The sequence below is a fragment of the Phocoena sinus genome, chromosome 14, assembly GCF_008692025.1.
Source record: "Phocoena sinus isolate mPhoSin1 chromosome 14, mPhoSin1.pri, whole genome shotgun sequence".
Taxonomy (NCBI): domain Eukaryota; kingdom Metazoa; phylum Chordata; class Mammalia; order Artiodactyla; family Phocoenidae; genus Phocoena; species Phocoena sinus.
In genome coordinates this window covers 31200682-31220423 of record NC_045776.1, presented here as the reverse complement: position 1 = coordinate 31220423, position 19742 = coordinate 31200682, and the positions used below count along the sequence as shown (strand labels likewise).

Below are 19742 nucleotides of genomic sequence, written 5' to 3'. Positions count from 1 at the left end.
ATATTTAAGAAAATTGTTTCAAGTATCTTTTCTGATCACAACTCTATGAGACTTGAAATCAATTACAGGAAAATATCTGTAAGAGATACAAACACATGGAGACTAAACAATACACTACTTAATAACGAAATGACCACTGAAGAAATCAAAGAGGAAGTCAAAATTACCTAGAAATAAATGACAATGGAGACACGAAAACCTATGGAATGCAGAAAAAGCAGTTCTAAGAGGGAGTTTTATAGCAATACAATCCTACCTTAAGAAACAGGAAACGTCTCGAAATAACAACCTAACCTTGCCCCTAAAGCAGTTAGAGAAAGAACAACAAAAAAATCTGAAAGTTAGCAGAAGCAAAGAAATCATAAAGATCAGATCAGGAATAAATGAAAGAGAAATGAAGGAAATGATAGCAAAGATCACAAAAAGTAAAAGCTTGTTCTTTGAGAAGATAAACAAAATTGATAAACGATTAGCCAGACTCATCAAGAAAAAAAGGGAGAAGATTCAAATCAGTAGAATTGGAAATGAAAAAGGAGAAGTTACAACTGACACTGCAGAAATACAAAAGATCATGAGAGATTACTACAAGCAACTCTATGCCAATAAAATGGACAACCTGGAGGAAATGGACAAATTCTTAGAAATGCACAACCTGCCAAGACTGAATCAGGAAGAAATAGAAAATATGAACAGAAAAATCACAAGCACTGAAATTGAAACTGTGATTAAAAATCTTCCAACAAACAAAAGCCCAAGACCAGATGGCTTCACAGGTGAATTCTAGCAAACATTTAGAGAAGAGCTAACACCTATCCGTCTCAAACTCTTCCAAATTAAAGCAGAGGGAGGAACACTCTCAAACTCATTCTACGAGGCCACCATCACCCTGATACCAAAACCAGACAAGGATGTCACAAAGAAAGAAAACTACAGGCCAATATCACTGATGAACATAATTGCAAAATTTCTCAACAAAATACTGGCAAACAGAATCCAACAGCACATTAAAAGGATCATACATCATGATCAAGTGGGGTTTATTCCAGGAATGCAAGGATTCTTCAATATACGCAAGTCAATCAACGTGATAAACCATATTAACAAATTGAAGGAGAAAAGCTATATGATCATGTCAATAGATGCAGAGAAAGCTTTCGCCAAAATTCAACACCCATTTATAATAAAAACTCGGCAGAAAGTAGGCATAGAGGGAACTTTCCTCAACATAATAAAGGCCATATATGACAAACACACAGCCAACATTGTCCTCAATGGTTTAAAACTGAAAGCATTTCCACTACGATCAAGAAAAAAAGAAGGTTGCCTACTCTCACCACTCTTATTCAACATAGTTTTGGAAGTTTTAGCCACAGCAATCAGAGAAGAAAAGGAAATAAAAGGAATCCAAATCAGAAAAGAAGAAGAAAAGCCATCACTGTAGAGGAGATGATACTATACATAGAGAATACTAAAGATGCTACCAGAAAACTACTAGAGCTAATCAATGAATTTGGTAAAGTAGCAGGATATAAAATTAATGCACAGAAATTTCTGGCATTCCTATACACTAATGATGAAAAATCTGAGAGTGAAATCAAGAAAACACTCCCATTTAACATTCAACAAAAAGAATAAAATATCTAGGAATAAACCTACCTAAGGAGACAATAGACCTGTATGCAGAAAATTATAAGACACTAATGAAAGAAATTAAAGATGACACAAATAGATGGAGAGATATGCCATGTTCTTGGATTGGAAGAATCAACATTGTCAAAATGACTCTACTACCCAAAGAAATCTACAGATTCAATGCAATCCCTATCAAACTACCACTGGCAATTTTCACAGAAGTAGAACAAAAAATTTAACAATTTGTATGGAAACACAAAATAACCTGAATAGCCAAAGCAATCTTGAGAATGAGAAATGGAGTAATCAGGCTCCCTGGCTTCAGACTATACTACAAATCTATAGTAATCAAGACAGTATGGTACTGGCACAAAAACAGAAATACTGATCAATGGAACAGGATAGAAAGCCCTGAGAGAAACCCACACACATACCATCACCTTATCTTTGATAAAGGAGGCAGGAATGTACAGTGGAGAAACGACAGTCTCTTCAATAAGTGGTGCTAGGAAAACTGGACAGGTACCTGTAAAAGTGTGAGATTAGATCAGTTCCTAACACCATACACAAAAATAAGCTCAAAATGGATTAAAGACCTAAATGTAAGGCCAGAAACTTTCAAACTGTTAGAGGAAAACATAGGCAGAACATTCTATGCCATAAAGCACAGCAAGATCCTTTTTGAGCCACCTCCTAGAGAAATGGAAATAGAAGCAAAAATAAACAAATGGGACCTAATGTAACTTCAAAGCTTTTGCACAGCAAAGGAAACCATAAACAAGACCAAAAGACAACCCTCAGAATGGGAGAAAATATTTGCAAATGTAGCAACTGACAAAGGATTAATCTCCAAAATTTACAAGCAGCTTATGCAGCTCAATAAAAAAAACAAACAACTCAATCCAGAAATGGGCAGAAGACCTAAATAGACATTTCTCCAAAGAAGATATACAGACTGCCAACAAACACATGAAAGAATGCTCAACATCATTAATCATTAGAGAAATGCAAATCAAAACTACAATGAGACATCATCTCACACCAGTCAGAATGGCCATCATTAAAAAATCTAGCAACAATAAATGCTAGCGAGGGTGTGGAGAAAAGGGAACACTCTTGCACTGCTGGTGGGAATGTGAATTGGTACAGCCACTATGGAGAACAGTATGGAAGTTCCTTCAAAAACTACAAGTAGAACTACCGTATGACCCAGCAATCCCACTTCTGGGCATATACCCTGAGTAAACCATAATTCAATAAGAGTCATGTACCAAAATATTCATTGCAGCTCTATTTACAATAGCCAGGAGATGGAAACAACCTAAGTGTCCATCATCGGATGAATGGATAAAGATGTGGCACATATATACAATGGAATATTGCTCAGCCATAAAAATAAACAAAATTGAGCTATTTTTAATGAGTTGGATTAACCTTGAGTCTGTCATACAGAGTGAAGTAAATCAGAAAGAGAAAGACAAATACCGTATGCTAACACCTATATATGTAATTTAAGAGAAAAAAATGTCATGAAGAACCTAGCGGTAAGACAGGAATAAAGACACAGACCTACTAGAGAACAGACTTGAGGATATGGGGAGGGTGAAGGGTAAGCTGTGACAAAGTGAGAGAGTGGCATGGACATATATAGTCTACCAAACATAAAATAGATAGCTAGTGGCAAGCAGCCGCATAGCACAGGGAGATCAGCTCGGTGTTTTGTGACCACCTAGATGGGTGGGATAGGGAGGGTGGGAGGGAGGGTGACACAAGAGGGGAGAGATATGGGAACATATGTATATGTATAACTGATTCACTTTGTTATAAAGTGGAAACTAACACGCCATTGTAAGGCAATTATACTCCAATAAAGATTAAAAAAAAAAGAGAGAGACTGAGTGCTTTTTTTTTAAGTATTAACATTCGTTATTATAATTTATTGAGCATTGAAACTGTACTGGCATGGTAAAAACACATATTTTTACATTAATTATGTTACAATTCTCATAATAAGCCTATGAAAAAATTATTCTCACTTCCATTTACAGTTGAGAAATTAAAGATCAGAAACGTTATATCATTTGCCCAACTTCACACAACTTGTGAAAAGCATGCTACTGTAGAAAAACTTTCATTTACTTATTACCCATTTATAAAATCTTTATTTAGTTTCTAATATATATTTAAAATAATACTACATAGTAGGGGTATAAAGTTTAGTAAGATATGGCCCTTGTTCTTAAATGACTGTACACAGGAGGTATAACAAAGTTTAGTTATAGTTGGAGATTGAAGAATACGTAACAAACCTTCAGCTACCTTAACAGTCATCTCACTGAGAGAACTAGAGAAGGGTAAGGAAGGAAAGAAATCCCAGGTGGAGGCAGCAGTATCAGAAAAAGTATGATGTAGTTTCCTTTCTCTTCCCTTTCCTTTCCTTCTCTTTCTTTCCTTGGGGTTAGGAGGCAGTGATAGTGGCACCAGGAATTGAGGAGGTAATGTGATAAAAAATATGCAGTGCTTTAAAAATATGCATAACATCTTATACAGGGGCCATGCTAATCTCTGTATTGTTCAATTTTAGTATGTGTGTTGATGAAGTGAGAACAAGAGATTGACGTTGTATGAAGAGGTCATTCAAATGGCTGATAAATAAATTTAAAGCTGCACAAACTTATTAATAATTAGTAAAAGTAAATTAAAACTATAGTATAATACAAATGCTTTCGTAGCAAATTGACAAATTTAAAAGACTGGCAACATCAAATAGTGGTGAACTTTTGGAGTATGGAGAAGTTTTATATATTACAGGTGGAGTGTAAAATGGTGTAACCAGTTTAGAAAACTAGTTTGGGGCTGTCTACTAAAGCTTATGATACGTATAACCTATGTGTTGAATTGAATTATTGGTCTTAGTTTTTCCCTGTACTAATATTGTATATCTACACTCTTGCCATGGCCTTATACAGGGTGGAGTGTATGTCCCCATTCTACGACTTTAAGCTTGACCATGTGACTTACTTAGGGCAATGGAATGCTAATGCATATGACATGAACCGGGGTATGGAATATTCATGTGCAGTGAGGCTTGTGCTCCTTTGATTCTTCCATAACCATGATAAGAATATTTCCTGAGACGCCCACTGCTTTCAGAAGCAAGATAAATACCAGTCTGAAGGGAAGACATTCCAAATAATCTACAGGTGTGTGAGGGACAAATAAGTGTTATTATTTTTACCAAATTTTTGGCAGTTTGTTATAAGCAATTTTACTCATCAGAAATATATTCACATTTGTGACCAACTAGAGGGGAGGGATAGGGAGAGTGGGAGGGAGACACAACAGGGAGGGGATATGGGGTTATAGGTATACGTATAGCTGATTCTCTTTGTTATACAGCAGTAACTAACACAACAATGTAAAGCAATTATATTCCAATACAAATGTTAAAAAAAATAAATATATGCACATGTACAGTTACACGTGTGCAGGAAAGGCAGGAATGAAAATATTTATGTCAGCATTGTTCATACTGTCCCTAAACTAGAAACAACGCAGAGTTCATCAGTATGAACTACAAATGATACAGATAAACTCAAGTACATGTATACAGTGCATTAGTTTTGCTATGAAATGTAGAAAACTGTAGCACTCTACAGCATAGTTGAATTTTTGCAATATAATTTTGAGTAAAAGAAGCTAGATATAAAAGAACAGACATTGCATATTTCCATTTAAATAAAATTCAAAAATAAACATCCAAACTAAGCTATATTTATTGGAAAATGCTTTCTTAACCTTGCAAGAGATTATCTGCATATTTACTTTGTGATTAATTATTGTTTTGTATAATTTTCTCTATCTATGTTGTACTTTACTAAAAAACATATTAAAAAGGAAATGTTTTATATTACTCAAATGTAAAAAAAAGGAGAAAATACCCAGTTCCGGTTCTCTATTTGTTCATATTTTTCTGGTAAAAATATTTGCATAAAGTTAAACTATGACTGAATTTTTTCAAATGATTTTCCCTTTCTTCCTCTAGTCTAGATCAATTTTATTTCACATAATGACAATTTCTAAATCGTCTTTGTATTGTATAAATCTTTACAATGTTGATGAATATGGGTTATGGAGATGGAAAACAGAATAATATCAAAATACCTTTTCTCATTGACCTGGCATGGTGCTTTGCTTCATTCTCCCTAGTTAAGATAAGCCATGTAATTTCCAAGAAATCCCTATTTAAATGCAATAAAACTACACGAGAGGTAAAATATTAAGCTATTATCAAGCACAAACACCTTACTCTGCAATTACTTTTGCACAGAATTAACTGTTGTGAGAAAAAGCAGAAAGCAGGGCTTGAGGGGATGATCAGCAGGGATGATAACATAATGGAAGGGGAGGGAAAACACTGCTAACAGCTATGGGTACAGAGACTGGGAGAGTACAGGGTGAGCAAGAGTTCCAGGAGGCATGAGGGCATCCAAGGTCCAGAAAAGACCCCAGGTTTTAACCGTAGCCTGATGAAAAACAATGTATGCATAGGAAGAAACAGTTCATTCTTCCTCCTTCTCAAAACTGATAACAAAATGAAGTTATTCTGTGCTCCAAGTTTGCTGAGTATGACATTTTAACTGAACGTTATGTGTATACCAAAGATGAATTTGCCTTACAGAAACATGTTATTCAGAATACCAGGCTTTCCTTTTGTGAAGTCAGATAATCCCTAATATGTCAGCTCTCTAGGAATAAGGGCTGCAGGAATGAAACTTCCTCTACAGATGGAGGAAGAAATGGAGGTATTTTTAGAGCAATGGGCTAAAGTAGTGCTTCATAAACTTTTCTATACATACAAATCTCCTGGGGATCTTGTTAAAGTGCACAATCTGTGTCAGTAGGTCTCAGCCTGGGATTCTGATTCTGTATTTCTATTAGATACCAGGTCATGCCCATGCTACCGATCCAGAGCTGATAGCAGTACTGTCCAACAGAAATATATGAGCTGTATTTATTCTAAGGAATAGGATCACACAATTATGGAGACAGAAATTCCAAGATCCGCAGTTGGCAAACTGGAGATCCAGGATAGTTGATGTTGTAATTTACAGTCCAAGGGCAGGAGAAGACCAACATCCCAGATCAATCAGTCATGCAGGCAAAGTTTTCTCTTACCTAGCTTTTATATTCTACTCAGGTTATCAGTTGAGTGGATTAGGACTACCCACATTAAAAAGGGCAGTCTTCTTTACTCACTCTACTGATTCAAGTGTTAATCTCATCCAGAAACACCTTCACAGATATACCCAGAATAATATTCGACCAAATGTCTGGGCACCTCATAGCCCAATCAAGCTGTCACACAAAATTAAACATCACAATTCCCTATGAAGCTTTCCTGTATTTATTCACTGAGAAACTTTATGCCTTCTCCTATACTTCTATAACACTGCACATAGCTCTATTAAAGCATTTTAGCCATTCCATTCTAATTATTTTTCTTAGTCTCAGTTATTTGAAAGTATGGAGCATGCCTTATTCATCTTTGTATATGCATTTTCTAGCATTCTGACAGTCACGTAAGTGGTCAATAAATTCAGTTTACCTTTTGCACTCTGTTTGATTCTTTCAGATGTGCTAGCTCATTTCAGTTACATAACATACTGCATATATATCAATATGGACAATTTTAAAATGAAAGCAATAAATAGGTATTAAACTTTACAAAACTCACAAACCTGTAGGAGGTGATTGAGAGAATAATCTAGGTCTTGTAAATCCCAAAAGCCATTCTTTTTTTTTTCCTTTGCGGTACGTGGGCCTCTCACTGCTGTGGGCTCTCCCGTTGTGGAGCACAGGCTCCGGACGCGCAGGCTCAGCGGCCATGGCTCACGGGCCCAGCTGCTCCACGGCATGTGGGATCTTCCCGGTCCGGGGCACGAACCCGTGTCCTCTGCATCGGCAGGTGGACTCTCAACCACTGTGCCACCAGGGAAGCCCCAAAAGCCATTCTTATTTTGCTAACTGGTTGTTTTTTTTAAAGACTAATCAAATAAGTAAAGAGGTTTACCTTGAAGATTAGGTGCTGTTTCTTAATTGATTTGAGTGAATACGTAATTGCAAAATCTGGTCCAAATTTAAATTAGTACTCAGATATAAATAATAGACAGCTTAATCTTCCATGAAACAACATTTAGTGAAAGACAGGAAAAAGTAACATAGTGGACAATTGTTAAGTTCGTGACGACCTGTATTTATTAAGTCCTACTTTCCATGATTGAGGTAGAAGCAACGACTCACTTTCCCAGCCTCCTTTGCAACAGTTACAGGCATGTGACCTAGGCTATGCCAAGCATGTCAATCCAATCAAATCCTTGATTCAAATGTGAACATTATGAGGATGTCTGTGCCATGGTATTTGAATTTCTAGTTGGATGATAAAGCATGGCAAACACCACTCCCATGAATGGTGGCAGCAATAGAAGCTTCATTGCTTGATTAGCACAACCAGAGTATAACTTAGACCTGGCTCAGGATGCATATCCTCAGAATTCACTTCTCCATGTCCATGAGAATTTATGTGAGAAGGATTTTTCCCAGACCTAGCACTGATTCTACCCTCTTCTTCTTATAGGCTTTTACACCAGGGGTGATTTAGTTTTCTTTTCTCTCTTTCACAGCAACAGTTTAATTTATAGTCTAAGTGTCACCTTTGAACATCAGGTTTCCATTTACCTTTCCACCATTCACTGAGAACAGCCTGGTGTTTCAGAGCTAGGCATTAGAGCAGAAGACAAGGGCACACAGCTGCTGATTTATTTTTCCAGCACATAATTTATACTTCAGTTTTTCTCTCCCTTCTAGGCACCAAAAGTAGAAAATTATCTACTAAGTCTGGAGGCTGTGGTGATTGGCATCTGCACACACACACACACACACACACACACACACACACACACACTTGTTTACATGTCATTGGCAGGTACTTACAGATGTGTATCTTTTTTCCTATCTTTTGTCCTCCCTTTCCTATTACATTCAATGTTATAGCTGAATTTTGGAAAAAAGGAATGTTTGAGAAGCCAAAACAAATGAACAAACAAACAAAACCTGGCCTGAAGTTATTAGCTGTCTAAAATTTCACTTTGATCCACATTTTTATGCCAGGCATACAGAGCTAGTGATGTTAATTTTGTATCCCATATGTATCATCATGGATTTCATTTACTCATTCAAAAATATTCTGAGCACCTTCTACATACAGTTGACCCTTGAACAACATGGATTTGAACAGCGAAGGTCTACTTACATGCAGATTTCTTTCAATGAATCCATACTACAGCATTATACCATCTGAGGTTGGTTGAATCCATGTATACAGAACTGAGGATACATACGGGAGGACCAACTCTAAAGTTATACAGGGATTTTTGATTGCATGGAAGTGTGGTCAGCACAAGCGTCAACCGTATTTTGTTCTGGGGAACAATGTGAACAAAACAGACATACCCATTGCCCTCACATATTTTAAACCTGAAGGTAGAGAACCTAAAATAATAAAAGGTGATAAATACTGAAGTACAGTTTTTTTAAGTCAAGATGTTCCCACTAAACTCTTGTAAAATAACCAGTGATTTCAAGAGACATTCAACTAATGAGGATGAGAAGACCCTATCAACATTTCTGATTTTAAAAGGCCTGAAGCTTATTGATATAGAATTCCTTTTCACACTTCCCTCTACTGTGGGAATAGAGAAGGATGTGGGGAGAGGGAAAGTAATAAATTTCTGTACATGTGTGCATTTCCTATCCTCTCATAACTGAAGGAAGTATTGGGATATTCATGGGGCAGAACAGGATGTTTCCACTGAAGATGGAGCCAAGCAGTGCAAATTAAGGAGAAGTTTCAAAACCAGAGATAGCCCAGATAATTATAAAGTAAGTTAAGAGTAGAAATTGAATGAAAAACAGTACTTTGCAAATGGGTACATTGAAGATTTTACCAGGAGACTTAAGGGTTTTAATTTCTTTTCCTTCAAACTTCAGAGAAGTTAAGATTTTCAAAAGATACATAAGAGTCTGTCCTTGCATTTAGGTATTTAATCCATTTTGAGTTTATTTTTGTGTATGGTATTAGGGAGTGTTCTAATTTCATTCTTTTACATGTAACTGTCCAGTTTTCCCAGCACCACTTATTAAAGAAGCTGTCTTTTCTCCATTGTATATTTTTGCTTCCTTTGCCATAGTCCAGACACTATAAAACTCTTAGAGGAAAGCATAGGCAGAACACTCTTTGACATAAATCACAGCAAGATCTTTTTTTAACCCACCTCCTAGAATAAGGAAAATAAAAATATAAACAAATGGGACCTAATTAAACTTAAAAGATTTTGCACAAAAAAGGAAACCATAAACATGACAAAAAACAACTCTTGGAATGGGAGAAAATATTTGCAAATGAAACAATGACAAAGAATTAATCTGTAAAATATATAAACAGCTCAGTATTAAAAATCAATACAAAAAACAAACAAACAAAAACAGCCCAATCAAAAATGGGCAGAAGGCTTAAATAGATATTTCTCCAAAGAAGACATACAAATGGCCAACAAACACACGAAAAGATGCTCAACATCACTAATTATTAGAGAAATGAAAATCAAAATTACAATGAGGTAACACCTCACACTGGTCAAAAAGATCATTATCAAAAAAATCTACAAACAATGCTGGAGAGGGTGTGGAGAAAAGGGAACCTTCATGCACTGTTGGTAGCAATGTAAATTGATACAGGCACTATGGAAAACAGTATAAAGGTTCCTTAAAAAACTAAAAATAGAGCTACCATATGACCCAGCAGTCCCACTACTGAGCATAAACCCAGAGAAACCATAAGTCAACATGACACATTTCCCTCAATGTTCATAGCTGCACTATTTACAATAGCTAGACCATGGAAGCAACTTAAGTGTCCATTGACATGAAGTGATAAAGCAGCTGTGGTATATATGTACAACAGAATGTTACTCAGCCATAAATATGAATGAAATTGGGTCATTTGTAGAGATGTGGATGGACCTAGAGACTGTCATACAGAGTGAAGTAAGTCAGACAGAGAAAAACAAATATCCTACATTAACACATATATGTGGAATCTGGAAAAATAGTATCGATGATCTTATTTGCAAAGCAGAAATAGAGACACAGATGTAGAGAACAAATGTATGGATACCAAGAAGTGGAAGGGGAAGTGGGAGGAATTGGGAGATTGGGATTGACATATATACACTATGGATACTATGTATAAAATAGATAACTAATGAAAACGTACTGTATAGCACAGGGAACTCTACTTAATGCACTGTGGTTACCTAAATGGGAAGGAAATTCAAAAAATAGGGGACATATGTATATGTATAGCAGATTTGTTTTGCTGTACAGTCAAAACTAACTCAACATTGTAAAGCAGTATACTCCAATAAAAATTAATTTAAAAAAAGATTCAAAAGACAATATATACAGAAAAAAAAGGTGATAAAAAGAGTCTGTAATGCTGATGAATGGCCAAACCATCAGAATTCCCTGACTTCTTATTCTCTTTTAGGAGAATTGTATTGAGAATCAAAATATAAAACTAACATTTGTAAAGAGACTAAAGTCCCAAGATATGTGATTAGATATTAAAGGAGTATGTAGCTACTGCAATGGAGTGTAAATCTGGTTTTTTAGAGTAATGACATTTTAGACTTCTACAAAATAAATGAATGGAATTTTGAACCATCACTGAGTAGGGAAATGGGCATCAGATAGGTGTTTAATTTACAATCTCTGTTGATAAAATGGAGAAGTATAAACTAGAATCAAAGATGATTAGAAAGAAGAGTAAATATTTGAATTACTTTATCCACAATAATAAAAGTCAGAATGTTTCAGTATGTAGGAAGTTTTCTAGTAGTTTTCTATATATCCTGTCATTTGCCACAATATGTTTTCCATTTCTATTAATGATTTTCAAGAAGGTACAGAATAATATATGTTCATAAGGGAAGATTGTTAAAGACGTTGAAAAATTTATATGATATTATTGGTGTGCTAAAGATTCTTCACAGGTTTGAAAAATGGACGGTTTATACTAGGACAACACACATTGAAGATTGATGTGAATTTCTGAGAGTGCTTTTTTTCCCCACTCCTTAAAACCTATGGACAGGAATAAGAGATTTGAACTCAAAATATTAGTTATAATAAAATATCTGAACATTTTTCTAATGATAAAAATCCCAATATGAGTCAACAAATTAAGGTATATCCAAAAGCCAGTTAAAGTCTATTGGGCTCTAGCAGGTAGAGATTGGGAAGGTAAGAATATCTACATTTAATTAGAACAAGGAGTTAAGAACCCACCATATTCTTTTTTGTTGTTGTTTTAACATCTTTATTGGCGTATAATTGCTTTACAATGATGTGTTAGTTTCTGCTTTATAACAAAGTGAATCAGTTATATATATATATATATATATATATATATATATATATATATATATATATATATCCCCATATCTCTTCCCTCTTGCATCTCCCTCCCTCCCACCCTCCCTATTCCACCCCTCTAGGTGGTCACAAAGCACCAAGCTGATATCCCTGTGCTACGTGGCTGCTTCCAACTAGCTATCTATTTTATGTTTGGTAGTGTATATATGTCCATGCCACTCTCTCACTTTGTCCCTGATTACCCTTCCCCCTCCCTGTATCCTCAAGTCCATTCTCTAGTAGGTCTGCATCTTTATTCCCACCTTGCCCCTAGGTTCTTCATGACCAGTATTTTATTTTATTTTTAGATTCCATATATATGTGTTAGCATATGGTAGTTATTTTTCTCTTTCTGACTTATTTCATTCTGTATGACAGACTCAACGTCCACCATATTCTTTATCAGTCAAGCTGAAAGTGAAATATTTCATTTATTGCTGTGGGATACTACTCTGAGATATTGATAGACTGTAATGTATACAGGGAGGGACATGAGATATATATGGATTTGAAGCCTTGCTATAGAAGAGATAATTAAGGAATGGAGGATTTTGAACCCGGAGAAGAGAAGGGTCAGGCAGTGAATGTCTAATTATCATATGTTAATTTTTAGTGCTTCCATGTAAGCAAGAATTAAAAATTTTTATTTTTTTAACATTTTTATTGGAGTATAATTGCCTCACAATAGTGTGTTAGTTTCTGCTCTATAACAAAGTGAATCAGTTATACATATACATATGTCCCCAAATTTCTTCCCTCTTGCATCTCCCTCTGTCCCACCCTCCCTATCCCACCCTTCTAGGTGGTCACAAAGGACCAAGCTGATCTCCCTGGGCTATGCGGCTCCTTCCAACTAGCTATCTATTTTATGGTTGGGAGTATATATATATATATGTATGTCCATACCACTCCCACTTTGTCCCAGCTTACCCTTCCCCCATCCCCGTATGCTCAAGTCCATTTTCTAGTAGGTCTGCATCTTTATTCCCGTCTTGTCCCTAGGTTCTTCATGACCTTTTTTTTTTTCTTTTAGATTCCATATATATATGTGTTGGCATAAGGTACTTGTTTTTCTCTTTCTGACTTACTTCATGATAGTCACTAAGTCCATCCACCTCACTACAAATAACTCAGTTTCATTCCTTTTTATGGCTGAGGAATATTCAATTGTATATATTTGCCACATCTTCTTTATCCATTCATCTGTTGATGGACACTTAGGTTGCTGCCATATCCTGGCTATTGTAAATAGAGCTGCAATGAACATTGTGGTACATGACTCTTTTTGAATTATGGTTTTCTCAGGGAATATGTCCAGTAGTCGGATTGCTGGGCCATATGGTAGTTCTATTTTTAGGTTTTTAAGGAACTTTTATACTGTCCTCCGTAGTGGTTCTATCAATTTATATTCCCACCAACTGTGCAAGAGGGTTCCCTTTATTCCATACCCTCTCCAGCATTTATTGTTTGTAGATTTTTTGATGAAGGCCATTCTGACTGGTGTAAAATGATATCTCATTGTAGTTTTGATTTACATTTCTCTAATGATTAATGGTGTTTAGCATTCTTTCATGTGTTTGTTGCCAATCTGTATATCTTCTTTGGAGAAATGTCTATTTAGGTCTTCTGCCCATTTTTTGGATTGGGTTGTTTTTGTATTTTTTTTTTTTTTTTTTTTTTTTTTTTTTTGCTATTGAGTTGCATGAGCTGCGGGTAAATTATGGAGATTAATCCTTTGTCAGTTGCTTCATTTGTAAATATTTTCTCCCATTCTGAGGGTTCTCTTTTCATCTTGTTTATGGTTTCCTTTGCTGTGCAAAAGCTTTTAAGTTTCATTAGGTCCCGTTTGTTTATTTGTTTTTTATTTTTTTAAAAGGGCTTCAAATGCTTGACTTTTATTTATTTATTTAGTTAGTTATTTAGTCAGTTAGTTAGCTAGTTAGTTAGTTATTTTTGGCTGTGTTGGGTCTTCATTTCTGTGCAAGGGCTTTCTCTAGTTGTGGAAAGTGGGAGTCACTCTTCATCATGATGTGTGGGTCTCTCACTGTTGCGGTCTCCCTTGTTGTGGAGCACAGGCTCCAGATATGCAGGCTCAGTAGTTGTGGCTCACGGGACTAGTCACTCCGTGGCATGCAGGATCCTCCCAGACCAGGGCTCAAACCAGTGTCCCCTGCATTAGCAGGTAGATTCTCAACCACTGTGTCACCAGGGAAGCCTTATTTTTGTTTTTATATCCATTTCTCTAGGAGGTGGGTGAAAAGAATCTTGCTGTGATTTATGTCATAGAGTATTCTGCCTATGTTTTCCTCTAAGATTTGGATGGTGTCTGGCCTTACATTTAGGTCTTTAATCCATTTTGAGTTGTGTATGCTGTTAGGAAGTGTTCTAATTCCATTCTTTATATGTAGCTGTCCAGTTCTTCCAGCACCACTTATTGAAGAGGCTGTCTTTTCTCCATTGTATATCTTTGCCTCCTTTATCAAAGATAAGATGACCATACGTGCATGGGTTTATCTCTGGGCTTTCTATCCTGTTCCATTGATATATATTTCTTTTTCTGTGCCAGTACCATACTGTTTTGATTGCTGTAGCTTTGTAGTAGTCTGAAGACAGGGAGACTGATTCCCCCAACACCAATTTTCTTTCTCAAGATTGCTTTGGCTATTCGGGGTCTTTTGTGTTTCAATACAAGTTGTGAAATATTTTATTCTAGTTCTGTGAAAAATGCCAGTGGTAGTTTGATATGGATTGCATTGAATCTGTATACTGCTTTGGATGGTACAGTCATTTTCAAAATGTTGATTCTTCCTATCCAAGAACGTGGTATATCTCTCCATCTATTTGTATCATCTTTAATTTCTTTCATCAGTGTCTTATAATTTTCTGCATACAGGTCTTTTGGCTCCTTAGGTAGGTTTATTCCTACATATTATATTATTTTTGTTGCAGTGGTAAATAGGAGTGTTTTCTTAATTTTACTTTCAGATTTTTCATCATTAGTGTATAGGAATGCAAGAGATTTCTGTGCATTAATTTTGTATCCTGCTACTTTAGCAAATTCATTGATTAGCTCTAGTAGTTTTCTGGTAGCATCTTTAAGATTCTCTATGTATAATATCATGTCATCTGCAAACAGTGACATCTTTACTTCTTCTTTTCTGATTTGGAATCCTTTTATTTCTTTTTCTTCTCTGATTGCTATGGCTGAAACTTCCAAAACTATGTTGAATAATAGTGGTGAGAGTGGGCAACCTTGTCTTGATCCTGATCTTGTGGAAATAGTTTCAGTTTTTCACCACTGAGGATGATGTTGGCTGTGGGTTTGTCATATATGGCATTTACTATGTTGAGGAAATTTCTCTCTATGCCAACTTTCTAGAAGGTTTTTTATCATAAATGGGTGTTGAAGTTTGTCGAAATTTTTCTCTGCATCTATTGAGATGATCATATGTGTTTTCTCCTACAATTTGTTAATAAGGTGTATCACGTTGACTGATTTGCATATATTGAAGAATCCTTGCATTCCTGGGATAAACCCCACTTGATCATAGTATATGATCCTTTTAATGTGCTGTTGGATTCTGTTTGCTAGTATTTGGTTGAGAATATTTGCATCTTTGTTCATCAGTGATATTGGCCTGTAGTTTTCTTTCTTTGTGACATCTTTGTCTGGTTTTGGTATCAGAGTGATGATTGCCTTGTCGAATGAGTTTGGGAGTGTTCCTCTCTCTGCTATAGTTTGGAAGAGTTTGAAAAGGATAGGTGTTAGCTCTTCTCTAAATATTTGAGAGATTTCGCCCATGAAGCCATCTGGTCTTGGGCTTTTATTGGTTGGAGCATTTTTAATCACAGTTTCAATTTCAGTGCTTGTGATTTGCCTGTTCATATTTTCTATTTCTTCCTGGTTCAGTCTCAGAAGGTTGTGAATTTCTAAGAATTTGTCCATTTCTTCCACATTGTCCATTTTGTTGCCATAGAGTTGCTTGCAGTAATCTCATGATCCTTTGTATTTCTGCAGTGTCAGTTGTTACTTCTCCTTTTTCATTTCTAATTCTGTTGATTTGAGTCTTTTCCCTTTTTTTCTTGATAAGTCTGGCTACTAGTGCATCAGTTTTGTTTATCTTCTCAAAGAGCAAGCTTTTAGTTTAATTGATCTTGGCTATTGTTTCCCTCATTTCTTTTTCATTTGTTTCTGATATGATCTTTATGATTTCTTTCCTTTTTCTAACTTTGGGGGTTTTATTGTTCTTCTTTCTGTAATTGCTTTAGGTGTAAATTTAGGTTGTTTATTTGATATGATTCTTGTTTCTTACGGTAGGATTGTATTGCTATAAACTTCCATTTTAGAACTGCTTTTGCTGCATCCCATAGGTTTTGTGTCATCATGTTTTCATTGTCATTTGTTTCTAGGTATTTTTTGTTTTCATTTTTGATTCCTTCAGTGATCTCTTTTTTATTAAGTAGTGTATTGTTTAGCCTCCATGTGTTTGTAATTCTTATAGATATTTTTCCTGTAACTGATATCTAGTCTTATAGCGTTGTGGTTGGAAAAGATACTTGATGTGATTTCAATTTTCTTAAATTTACCAAGGCTTGATTTTTGACCCAAGATATGATCTATCCTGGAGAGTGTTCCATCAGCACTTGAGAATAATGTGTATTCTGTGTTTTTGTATGGAATGTCCTATAAATATCAATTAAGTCCATCTTGTGTAATATATCATTTAAAGCTTGTGTTCCTTATTTATCTTCATTTTGGATGATCTGTCCATTGGTGAATCTCGGATGTTAAAGTCCCCTCTTATGATTGTCTTACTGTTGATTTCCCCTTTTATGGCTGTTAGTATTTGTCTTATGTATTGAAGTGCTGCAATATTGGGTGCATAAATATTTACAATTGATATATCTTTTCTTGGATTGATCCCTTGATCATTAAGTTGTGTCCTTCTTTGTCTCTTATAATAGTCTTTGTTTCAAAGTCCGTTTTGTCTGATATGAGAATTACTACTCCAGCTTTCTTTTGCCTTTCATTTTCATGAAATACCTTTTTTCATCCCCTCACTTTCAGTCTGTGTGTGTCCCTAGGTCTGAAGTGGGTATCTTGTAGACAGCATATATATGGGTCTTGTTTTTATATCCATTCAGCCAATCTATGTCTTTTGGTTGGAGCATTTAACCATTTACATTTAAGGTAATTATTGATATGTATGTTCCTATTTCCATTTTCTTAATTGTTTTGTGTTCTTTATTGTAGATCTTTTCCTGCTCTTGTGTTTCCTGTCTAGAGAAGTTGCTTTAGCATTTGTTTTAAAGCTGGTTTGGTGGTGCTCTTAACTTTTGCTTGTCGGTAAAGATTTTAATTTCTCCATCAAATCTGAATGAGATCCTTGCTGGGTAGAGGAATCTTGGTTGTAGGTTTTTCTCTTTCATCACTTTCAATATGTCCTGCCACTCCCTCTGGCTTGCAGAGTTTCTGCTGAAAGATCAGCTGTTAACTATATGGAGTTTCCCTTGTGTGTTATTTGTTGTTTTTCCCTTGCTGCTTTTAATATTTGTTCTTTGTATTTAATGTTTGATAGTTTGATTAATATGTGTCTTGGTGTGTTTTTCCTTGGATTTATCCTATATGGGACTCTCTGTGCTTCCTGCACTTGATTAACTATTTCCTTTCCCATATTAGGGAATTTTTCAACTGAAATCTATTCAAATATTTTCTCAATCCCTTTCTTTTCCTCTTCTTCTTCTGGGACCCCTATAATTCGAATGTTGGTGCATTTAATGTTGTCCCAGAGGTCTCTGAGGCTGTCCTCAGTTCTTTTCATTCTTTTTTTCTTTATTCTGCTCTGCAGTAGTTATTTCCACTATTTTACCTTCCTGGTCACTTATCCGTTCTTCTGCCTCAGTTATTCTGCTATTGATCATTTCTAGAGAATGTCTAGTTTCATTTTTTGTGTTGTTCATCACTGTTTGTTTGCTCTTTAGTTATTCTAGGTCCTTGTTAAACGTTTCTTGTATTTTCTCCATTCTATTTGCAAGATTTTGGATCATCTTTACTATCATTGCTCTGAATTCTTTTTCAGGTAGACTGCCTATTTCCTCTTCATTTGTTAGGTCTGGTGGGTTTTACCTTGCTCCTTTATCTGCTGTGTGTTTCTCTGTCTTCTCATTTTGCTTAAATTACTGTGTTTGGGGTCTCCATTTTGCAGGCTGCAGGTTCATATTTTCTGTTGTTTTTGGTGTCTGTCCCCAGTGGCTAAGTTTGTTTCAGTTGGTTGTGTAGGTTTCCTTGTGGAGGGGGCTAGTGTCTGTGTTCTGGTGGATGAGGCTGGATGTTGTACTTCTGGTAGGCAGGTCCACGTCTGGAAGTGATTTTTGGGGGTGTTTGTGGACTTATTATGATTTTAAGTAGCCTCTCTGCTAATGGTTGGGGTTGTATTCCAGGCTTGCCAGTTTTTTGGCATAAAGTGTCCAGCACTATAGCTTGCTGGTTGATGAGTGGAGTTGGGTCTTGGCATTGAGATGGAGATCTCTGGGAGATTTCTGCCATTTGATATTATGTGGAGCTGGGCAGTCTCTTGTGGACCAGTGTCCTGAACTTTGATCTCCCACCTTAGTGGCAAGTCTGGATGTCTGGATGGAATAAAGAGCCTGTCCTCCATATGACTCAGAATAAAAGGGAGAAATGAAAGAAAGAAGCGAAAATAAATTAAAATAAAATTATTAAAATAAAAAATTATTGTTAAGAAAAAAAATTTCAGTTATAATAATAAAAAAAAAGGACAGAGAGAACCCTCAGACCAATGGTAAAAGCTAAGCTATACAGACAAAATCACATATAGAAGCATATACATACATACTCACAAAAAGAGAAAAAGGAGAATATATATATTGTTTCTCCCAAAGTCCACCTACTCAATTTTGGATAATTCGTTGTGTATTCAGGTATTCCACAGATGCAGGGTACATCAAGTTGATTGTGGAGATTTAATCCACTGCTCCTGAGGTTGATGGGAGAAATTTCCCTTTCTCTTCTTTGTTCACACAGCTCTTGGGGTTCAGCTTTGGATTTGGACCCCCCCTCTGCGTTTAGGTGGCCTGAGGGTGTCTGTTCTTCACTCAGACAGGACAGCATTAATGGAGAAGCTGATTCTGGGGCTCTGGATCACTCAGGCAGGGGGGAGGGTGTAGTACAGATGCAGGGCTAGTCTGCAGAGGTCGCTGTGACATTGCACCAGCATGAAGTGTGCCGTGTGTTCTCCCGGGGAAGTTGTCCCAGGATCACGGGACCCTGGCAGTGGCGGGCTGCACAGACTCCCAGGAGGGGTGGTGTTAAGAGTGACCTGTGCTTGTACACAGGCTTCTTGGTGGCTGCAGCTGCATCCTTAGCATCTCATGCCCATCTCTGTGATTTGCACTAATAGCTGTGGCTCGCACCCATCCCTGGAGCTCCTTTATGTGGCACTCTTAATCCTTTCTCCTCGTGTACCAGAAAACAAATAGGCAAGAAAGATTCTCTTGTCTCCTCGGTAGCTCCATACTTTTTCCTGGACTCCCACCCAGCTATCTGTGACGCACTA

At 36.3% G+C, this 19742-nt stretch overlaps 1 protein-coding gene and 1 non-coding gene across 2 annotated transcripts in view; both read right to left on the bottom strand.

Annotated features, from left to right (window-relative positions):
* Nucleotides 1-19742, bottom strand: part of RIT2 (Ras like without CAAX 2) — a gene marked incomplete at its 3' end in the record, with an annotated part of 597419 nt that overhangs the window by 357414 nt on the left and 220263 nt on the right.
* LOC116739401 lies at nt 4139-4242 on the bottom strand. Its single transcript, XR_004345575.1, has one exon. It is a non-coding gene; the product is annotated as a U6 spliceosomal RNA (small nuclear RNA).